The sequence below is a fragment of the Trachemys scripta genome, chromosome 2 (genome assembly GCF_013100865.1).
Source record: "Trachemys scripta elegans isolate TJP31775 chromosome 2, CAS_Tse_1.0, whole genome shotgun sequence".
NCBI classification, from domain to species: domain Eukaryota; kingdom Metazoa; phylum Chordata; order Testudines; family Emydidae; genus Trachemys; species Trachemys scripta.
Window position 1 is genome coordinate 169,944,362 of NC_048299.1, and position 9,695 is coordinate 169,954,056.

The following is a 9,695-nucleotide window of genomic DNA, read 5'->3' on the forward strand; positions in this document are numbered from 1 at the left end:
GTGTGGGGGTTCAGGACAGAAGGCTGACCTTTGAACCCCCCCCACACACACACACCCCAGCCCTCTGCCCTGACCCCTGAAACACCTCCCCCCCCCAGGTCTGGGGTCCCGGCCGCAGGATCTGCTCAGCCCGCTGCTGGCCTAGGTGAACAGAACCCCAGGCTGGGGGGGGGGGGGGGGGGGGGGGGTGTGAAATGACGCTTTTTAAACATTTTGAAAACCTTGTTTACTTTACATACAATAGTTTAGTTATATAATATAGACATAGAAAGAGACCTTCTAAAATCGTTAAAATGTATTACTGGCACGCGAAACCTTAAATTAGAGTGAATAAATGAAGACTCGGCACACCACTTCTGAAAGGTTGCCGACCCCTGGTCTAGTTTCACAGCTGATATATCACAGGAAAGAAAAAAGACAATTGCTGCAACTCTTGGATAATGAGCAGTAATCAAAGCAATGAACCCTTAATTATTCTGTAGTGTTGTTCTGTCCAATTAAACTGATGATATATTTCACCTCATTGGTGGTGAGTGATGTAATTCTTTAGCATATATAAGTTTTTTTTAAAGTGATTTGAGATTTCTCATGATGAAAGGTGCTACATAAATGTAAGGCTTGTTATTTTTAATTAATAAATACTAATGGAAAGATAAGGAGGGTTATTGTTGCAGGAAAAGACTGGCCTTGAACAGTTCTCACTTCAACTTAAAGATCATATAAAGTTGCTGTACAATGCTTCTAGACAACTTTTCCCTCCCTCTCCCATGCGCCCACACATGAACGAACGCATGTGTTTTTTTTGCAAAACATCCTCGCCTGCTAAAATGGAGTAATTCGCACTGGTGTGTCTATCTGAAGTTGAGGAACCAAGAATACTAAACTTGCTCAGTCTACTATTTCAATAAACATCCCTACGGTTATTTCAAAAAACATAAAAGCATGGAAAAGACACTAATCCTTTCTCAGAACTACAGGCCAAATCCAGACCTCCTGTAAGAGGGTGCAATTCCACTGACTTAAATGGAGTCCCAACCCCCAGGTTGGAATTTTCCCCTGAATAAAACTTTGAGTTATCCAAGGACAATGACAACAACAAATCTGTGTCTGAAAAATTTATTAAGTGAAATCTGCTTGTGAAAAAGCACTCTCTTTTTGTTGCACAAAGTCCCAAAGAAGGGATTAAATTGGTAGGAGGTCTGTGTGATTTTGAGGGCAGGTTCTGAAATTGGATGGCTGGGAGCTGGTAGAAGCTCAGTTTGAGTTTGGCTACATCTCAGAGTAGTCAAGTTGGGACATTAGCTTTAGAGAGAGCTTCAGAGAAGACTCGTGGTTTGTGGTTCAGCACTGGAAGGGTACTATTTTGGAGGCAAAGCTGTTGGGTCCCCAAGTTATTAATCTTTATGATACTACACATATCTGTGTCTTGACAAGGTGTTGAATCATTCCTCTTGACTTCTCAGAGTTGAGCATAAGAACAATGCTCTCTGTATACCTGTTATTTTTATGTTTCAAAAGGGAAGTGGTCTTTTGGTCGGAGTAGAGGAGTGGAAACCAGGAAGTCTGGTGTCCTAATCCCAGTTCTAACATTGGCCTTCAGAAAGTCACTTATGGCTCAGTTGTGCCTGGACCCTGGGCAGATGCACAAGCAGGGAGAAGGCACAGAGAGCCCAACCTCCCCTCCTTGTAGACACAGTGGCAGTCCTTGTGTCCTCCTAAGTACAAAGACCTCACAAAATCTAGTGGTGTTTAAGGCAGCCAAAGGAGACTACGACATGGCTATTCATTCCCTTCATGCTGGCTAGTAGAAATGGCTTTGCACAAGGATGGGGGGCATATATGTGCTCTCCTGTGGTACCTGTATGAGGCACAATGCCTACTGGAGCTTCCACTGGGTCAATGCACCTTCTACGGCAAGCTGTGGCTTAACACCCCACCTGAATCCTTACTTTTTGCCTTCATTTCCCCATGTGTAAACTGAGATGACAATACTTTATCCACCTCACAAAGAGATGAAATAGTGATATTTGTAAAGCATTTCAAGGATGAAAAACACTAGCAGAAGTTTAGATAATATTTTGTTTTCTCCCTTATTTTTGTTTATTTATGACTTCTGGGTGTTTTGCTGTTTTAAAAGTTAAGAAAAAGTTGCTGTTAAACTGAAAAATCCATTGACACCCATTACATTCAGAGAGATGTACTGAGCCTGCAACAGTTAGACATGCTGTCAACTCAAAAAAAAAACAAAACAAAAACAAAACAAAAACCACACTTGTATCTGAATTTTTTTGACTAATAACACCCACGTTTACAAAGTTCCTTCGCTAGTTTTCACTAAACTAATGTGTGTCATTTTCAAATTTTGCCTCCTTACTGTTCAGCTTTTCCAGATCATTAATAAATATATTGAATGTTATTTTTAATATTTTACAGTTTTATATTTATTATTTGCCTAGCAACCCCAGTCATGAACCAGGTACAACAGGTACAAACAGAGAATAAAAAGACTGTTACTGCTTGTACGAATTTAAATTGACTGTTTATTCCTACTCTCTCTCTTAGTTAGTTTCTAATCCATAACAGCATTTTTCTTCTCACAGCATTGCTGCTAAATATCTTTCGTCCTTGTGAGTGATTTTGTTAAAAGACTTTTTGAAAATCCGAATTACAGACTATTGGTTTTCATCCACTATTTTTTGACACATTCAAAAAATTCTTTATCCATTTTATCATCTTAATCCATTATTTTGCTGAAACCCTCCAAGGGTGAAGAAGAAATGTCTTAAGGCAAGCTGATTATCAACTGGATGTTGGTCAGAAAACAGATGAGTGTCCAAGGGGGTCCCAACCCTTGCAGAAGGATTGGAAAGACTTTGGTCACTAGGGAAAGGGACCAAGTCTTGTATGCCATTGTGATGGGGTGTTCACCCCACACAAGCCCTGGAGGGGTTAAAGTAATGTAGATAGGGCCAATTAACCTTATAGGCCACACCTGGTGGAGGGCCCAGCTTGACTAATGGCAGATAAAGCCCAGCTGAGGGAGAAGCTGGCTAAGGTATAAAGCCTGGAAGTTTGCAGCAGAAAGCGGGCTGCAGTGTGGAAGCTGGCAATCACACTCTGGCCCTGAGGGAAGGATTTAGCTAGAAGCATAAAGAAGAAAGCCTGTAGGAAGTGGAGTATTAAGCAGCCCAGGGAAAGAGCAGCAAGGTTAGAGATTCGTGCAGACCTTGGCTGCTGATTCTAGGGTTCATGGGCTGGAATCTGGAGTAGTGGGCAGGCCTGGGTTCCCCTACCAGCCACTGGGTAGCGGCACAGGATTGTAAGCAACACCATCTGGATATCTGATCCAAAGGGATTTTGATACCCTGGAAGGGGGAACTATATAGTGAACTAGAAGGTTGAGTCACAAAGAGAGAGAGAGAGAGAGCACCCCAAATTGCAAAGGGAGAGGCTATGGGGTGAGTCAATTACAGAAGGGGGAACCAGACCAGATGAGAGGGCTGCTTCCCCAGAGGCTGCCATGAGGAGGGGCCCCATGGTGAGTAGAGAATTGTGATAGGCATCAATATCAACAATTAAATAATAATCCAAGTGCAATCCTTAGAGGAGGTGACAGACAGGAGAAAGCGTGCTGCAAGGTATTATGACAGGATTTCTTTATTCTCATAATGCAGAATCCTATAGATGCCATATAGCTGCCACACTTTTAAAACAAAACCATTCCATTTTTATATATATATGTATTTTTAAATTAATCTAAACCAATACAAAGATGTATTTTTATTCTGAGTTTCTGGGAACAATATACCACAAGACCAAACCATCTTTTAAAAAAAGTGAGAGCTATTTGACCTAAATTTGGTTTATTGAGTGAAAATAATAATAATTGTATTAGCCTATTAAATCAAATAAATTTGGTTTATTGAGTGAAAATAATAATTGTATTAGCCTATTAAATCCTGACTTGAATGAACCCATGAACACGGCACCTGTTTACTGAGCTCGATATCAGTCAGGTAAAATTTTTAGCATGAGCTTGGCTCTTTACTGTATCCTCCGGTTTATCTGTGGCTGGCAAATAGCAACCCTGTGCTTCCAGAGCTTCAGAGGCTTTCAGTACACTGGTGATAAGTTATTCCCCAAGTCCTTTCTGCCAATTGTTCTTGGCAAATGGAGCGAGGAAGACTATTGTTGTTGCTGGCTGTTATCTCTGCCTCCGACTCTACTTGGCAGAAGTGAAAATCCATCTCAATAGTGTGGAAACAAGCTGTTTGACTCTGGATGAGTCAACTCATTAATAAACAAAGTCACAAAGGAAATGGGAACCCGTCTTAACAAAATATATGTATAAAAAGTTTATTGGATGCTCTGATGTTTGTCCTCCCCAGCAGGACACTGTTTTATCTCACTCCACAGCTTTCCTATCAAAGAAGTGGGGAAGTTAATAAGTTTATCAAATTTTAATCAGCTTAAATATTTATGTATTACTTACATAGCATGGAAAGTATTTTTGTGTGTTGTTGCTGGTGGTTTATTTTTAATTAATTGACATCTTTTACCATGTTTTTGTACCTGCCTTTGTTGTATAGAAGGTCTCGTTAACTGAAAGACCTACTGTATTGGATTGCTTACCCTATCACTATCAAAGAGTCCAACTCAGCTGCTGTGCTGAAAGCTCAGGAGTGAAATGTCCAATATTGTGAAATTTTCCTCTGTCCTGAAGTAGAAGTATGTATTCAGATCCTGATTTGGAAACTCAGTACTTGTTATAAAAGGATTTCTTGGTTTTATCCACCACAGTAGGAGCCTGATCCAAAGCCCACCCCCAAAGTCAGCAGAAAGATTCCATTTGGATCAGGACGTAGGCTCAGAAGTACAACTATATTACCAACAATTGTAACAAAGCCTAGCAGTGCACTCCACAGGTTGTCTTACTCTCCCAAAGCTGATGCTGGCTAGCTTTCTCACAGCAGCTTTGATGAGAAGACTCACAATTCCCTTGTCTGTGACCAAGTGCTCAAGGCATTATCACATTCCAGCTTCCTTCACAAAGAGGAACCCCAACAGCAAATACCTTCACATAAGTGACAAGGCAGTGTCAACTGTTACCTTAAAATAAAAGCAATATTTATTTTGCACGTTAGACAAAGAGAAAAGTCAAACCAGACAAACAGTAAGCAAACACTGTTCTGCAAAACGGAGCTAGCTAGGCACAAAGCTAACTTAACAAGGAATACTTGTTAAGCATGATGAACACCCTACATAAAGGAAACTACTTTGGTATAGCCAGCTGCCACCAGCTTGTCCTTCAGTGTTCCAACAAGATGTCTGCCTTAAGACCCAGGAAATCTGTCTGAGTATTTTTGCTATATAGGAAAAATAGGCTCCTTTGTTTATCTCAGAAGGAACCCTCCTTCTCTCCACAGCCACCATGTCCAAGTAGTACACCTTTTACACTATCTTCCAAAAGCATTATGGTATCTGCTTCACCTCAGCTTCCAAACAGGTCTGACCAATAAGCAATATTATGATGGACTACCCTCCTTCCTATCTTACATTCACAACCATTAGTATTGATGCAACTTCAATAACATTTGAGATAAGCCAAATGATGTCCAATATACATCTTCTCTCATGCAGTATTTTGTGCAGTCCCCCCATGTAACACATAGCTGGGAAAATGGCAAGCATGAATTAAAGGAGAGGGTGGGAGACTGTCCTTAAAATTGGATTGAAATACTTTTCATAAAACTTACTAAACATACCACTGGAGCTATACAATTGATCAGAAATAGAAAACAAACCTGTTACATAAACTATATGATGAGACATATTAAGAATGTTAATTATAATTCACAAGTTATCACAAACATGCATGGAGCAGATTAATTGTGTATGATTGTGCATTGTGAAATGAATACCATACCAAAAAATCCATCTACATGGAAAGAAAATTATTATTGCAAAGCAAAAGTACTCTAAAGTTAGGAAATGCCAGCATTAAGGTAGCCCAGACAATTTTAATTTGGTCTCCATGTGCATAAGCATTAAGATCAGGTCTTTAATTATATAATCATGTTCTATTTCCTACAGGACCCCTAGGAACGAAGGTCAGTCTCCTGCAGAGAATTTCTCCCTAGTAAGGACTTTGATCATGTTACCACAAAATATTATTTATTCAACAAGTCAATTATATGTTATGTAAAAAAGTATTCCTTTCATCAGTTTTAAATGAGTTGTCTTCATTTTACCGGGTGACCCCTTATTCATGAATCACAAAAAAAAAACTAGAAACAAAATTTATCTTCTCTACAGAATTTACCATTTTTCAATATTATCACATCCCCTCTTATCTGCTCTCTGAACTAAATTGTCTTAATCTTTTAAAATTTCTCCTCATATGCATCTCTTTTCATGGCTCTATGCATTTTCACTCCCCATCTTTTCTATTTCTGCCTTTTTTTTTGAGCTTGGATAACTGAAGCTGCACAGGGTATTCAAGGAAAGGCACACCATCTATTTATAAAATGACACTTTATTTTTAGTATTCTCCAATCCTTTCTTAATACAACCTTTGTGTTTGTTTGTTTTTGGGCCAACACTGCACATTCCGTTATTTTCATTGAGCTATCCACAATGACAACTGAGTCTTTTTTTTTTTTGGTTGTTCCTGCATGGCTACGGTTAATTTAGAATCCAGTTTATATAAATAGTTTAAATGGAAAGAACAACTGAATTACAATCTCAGCTCCATTATGTTGTCTAAATTGCCTAGTCTTTGTTAGGACCTTCTTCATTTCCTCATAATCCTCTATATAATTTGTCAGCTTGAGGTTTTACTACCCTACTGTTTGCACCTTCCACCAAATCATTAGTAAATACATTAAACAGTGCCCCTCTTCTTACAAATCTTGGGGGAACTCTATTTAACCTTACTTAAACTCCACATCCACCTTTTCCATTTACAATCAAAGTAAAAAAGAAAACAATCTAATCTTTTCACACTAAAAACAAACAAACAAAAACAAAAAACCTCAATTGTGCAACCTCTGATTTAGACTTGTTAAATGAGAACATGGTCAGAGATGAGGTGGGTAAATGAAGAATATTAGAGCTTAGAGGATATCATTGTTCTCTATGAAATGTAGCAGGGAGCAGAAATAAAAGAAGGGAAAGGCAAGGAGTAAATATGTTCCTAAATTTTAAAGGTAGTCACATAGATAGCATCCTGCCAAATTCATGGTCCATTTTTGTAAATTTCATGGTCATGTCATTTAAAAAATCTTGAATTTCATGATTTCAGATATTTAAATCTTAAATTTAATGGTTTAATAACAAAGCATGAATACATATTTAAAAACAGCAAAATATAAACATGTAAAACCCTTAAATCAAGTACCGTATTTCTCAGACTAGGGGTCCTGACCCAGAAGGGGATTGCAAAGCTATTGTAGTGGGGTTGCGGTATTGCCACCCTTACTTCTGTGCTGCCTTCAGTGCTGGGTGCCGGAAAGCAGTGGCTGCGGGCCAGGCACCCAGCTCTGAAGGCAGCGCCACCACCACCACCAGAGCAGCCATCAGAGCTTGGTTTCCCACCAGAAGCCACCGCTCTCTGGCCGCCCAGCTCTGAAGGCAGTGCTGCCACCAGCAGTAGCACAGAAGTAAGGGTGGCAATACCATACCATGCCACCCTTCCTTGTGCGCTGCTGTTGGCAGCGGCACTGCATTCAGAGCTGGGTACCTGGCCAGCAGCTGCTGCTCTCTGGCCACCTAGCTCTGAAAACAGTGCAGAAGTAAGAGACACAACACTGTGACCCCCCTACAATAGGCTTTTTGGTCGGGACTTCCAGTTTGAGAAATGCTGTGTACCTGTGTGTACTTTTACCCTAGGGTAAACGTATACAAAAGACCAAAGATCAGATTTCATGGTCTGACACATTTTTCACAGCCATGAATTTGGTAGGGTCTTACATATAGCACACATGGAAGACCAGTTTTGATGTCCACTTCCTTGATCTTACCACTGTCACACAGCAAGATAAAACAGGAGACTAACCGTTCTAAGAATGTAACTGTTCTAGAGGATGGCTCTTTCTGTAAGGGCAAAGGCAGCTGCTATACCATTGTCAACCGCATATGAAATGCAAAAGACAAATCATAAAAAGAAAAAAATAATGAAGTGTGTGTGTGTGTGGGAAGAGCTAGAACTCTCCTATCCAGCCATGTATAATTAAACTAAATAAAAATAGGGTGGTTACTGGCACTTTTTGTGCTCAGAGATTACTGTTTTGAATCTGCAGTAACATGTAGGATACGTAAACAGTGAAGCTAGGCAACCAGACAGGGGACATATTCTGCTAAGTGAGCAGTCTGCTCTAGTGCTCAGCCACCAGTTGAGACATAAAAATCTCTTTGTTGCTTGGGCTGTTATTTATGTAAACGCTCATCTTTACAGTGTCTAGCATCATCAGTCACCACTACTACCATGGCTAATCCCACCCTTGCAGATTGAGCACCACCCAGCTCAATCTCTAGCTAGGTCATTAAAGTGGTCTGGCTGTATAGTCAGTTTATGTCCATCACTGGCAATCTTATCAAGCTACAGAAGCTTTGGTGACCAACATTCTTTAGTAAACACACTTTGGAATTTGTTGGTCTTCCATCTGCTGTAACTAAGTCAGTGCTGATGGAGGTGGTTGCTAGGTTCAGCTTCAAACATACTAATTTCTGATCTTGACCCTCCACTTAATAAGGAACAGCTGATGAAGACAAGACTCAAAGACATCAACCTGTTGCTCTTCAGCCTTCCTCATTGTCCATATTTCACTGCCAAGTAACAGAGTTGGTATAACTCTGGTAGCAAGCTTGATGTCATGATGTCCTCACAGAGGCTGCTAAAGGGCCGAAAACATGGCAGCAGCAGTAGCTGTTGCTATGTAGTTGTCCACAGCTTTCAAGCTTCCTCCAAAACTGACACTTTCCAAGTATTTGACAGTCACCAGCTGCTCCAAGGCCTGTCCAGACAGGTTAATACTGAGCTAGCTAGTTGTAATCTGGAGCTGAAGACTACATGATGTTAATGACCAGGGTCTTAGTTTTATTAAATTAATAAGCAGAACAATGTGTGCTACTTTTTTGCCTGACCAGATCGGCCATCAGCTGCAGTGATTTGCCCTCCATGATAAGTACCTTCAAATCGTGAGGTTGTTAATGCGGAAGTCAACCACTTGCAACTATCTGATTTACTGTCCTTGCAGCTGAAATGGCCAAGAGTTTCTCTGTTGCTAAAGTAAAAAATGACTAATTAAACCTTGCAAAGGGGATGTTCCAGTATCCTGCATGTTGGTGGCAAATGTAAAATGTTTGTAATAATTAATAGCTAATACTAAATAAATTAATGTAAATTTCATGTCTGCTCTGTATTCTTTGTGCAGCACAGACACCACTACTGCTCTTTGGCTTTGCCCCTTTCTTGCAGACAATATGTAAGACTACAAAGGAGATTGTCCTAGAGGAAGTAAGAGATGATACAAAATTTGGACACTCCTAGGCGTGAGATAAGAATGGGTTGTTTGCATGAACACTTCAGCTACTTGGTGGAAGGAGATGCCATTTCTGAATTTACTCTCTCTCTTTCATGTTTTCAGAGGATACTTTAAGTTTTGGAGCATCATGATCAAACTCTCTGCAGTGCA

The 9,695-nt window shown here is 40.1% G+C and overlaps 1 long non-coding RNA gene across 1 annotated transcript in view; it reads left to right on the plus strand.

Annotated features, from left to right (window-relative positions):
• LOC117873191 overlaps positions 1-9,367 on the plus strand; it is a 23,716-nt gene extending 14,349 nt beyond the window's left edge. The window contains exons 2-3 of the long non-coding RNA XR_004644654.1: positions 6,094-6,139; positions 8,754-9,367. This is a non-coding gene — a long non-coding RNA (uncharacterized LOC117873191). The remainder of the gene's footprint in view (positions 1-6,093; positions 6,140-8,753) is intronic.
• The last annotated feature ends 328 nt before the right edge of the window (positions 9,368-9,695 follow it).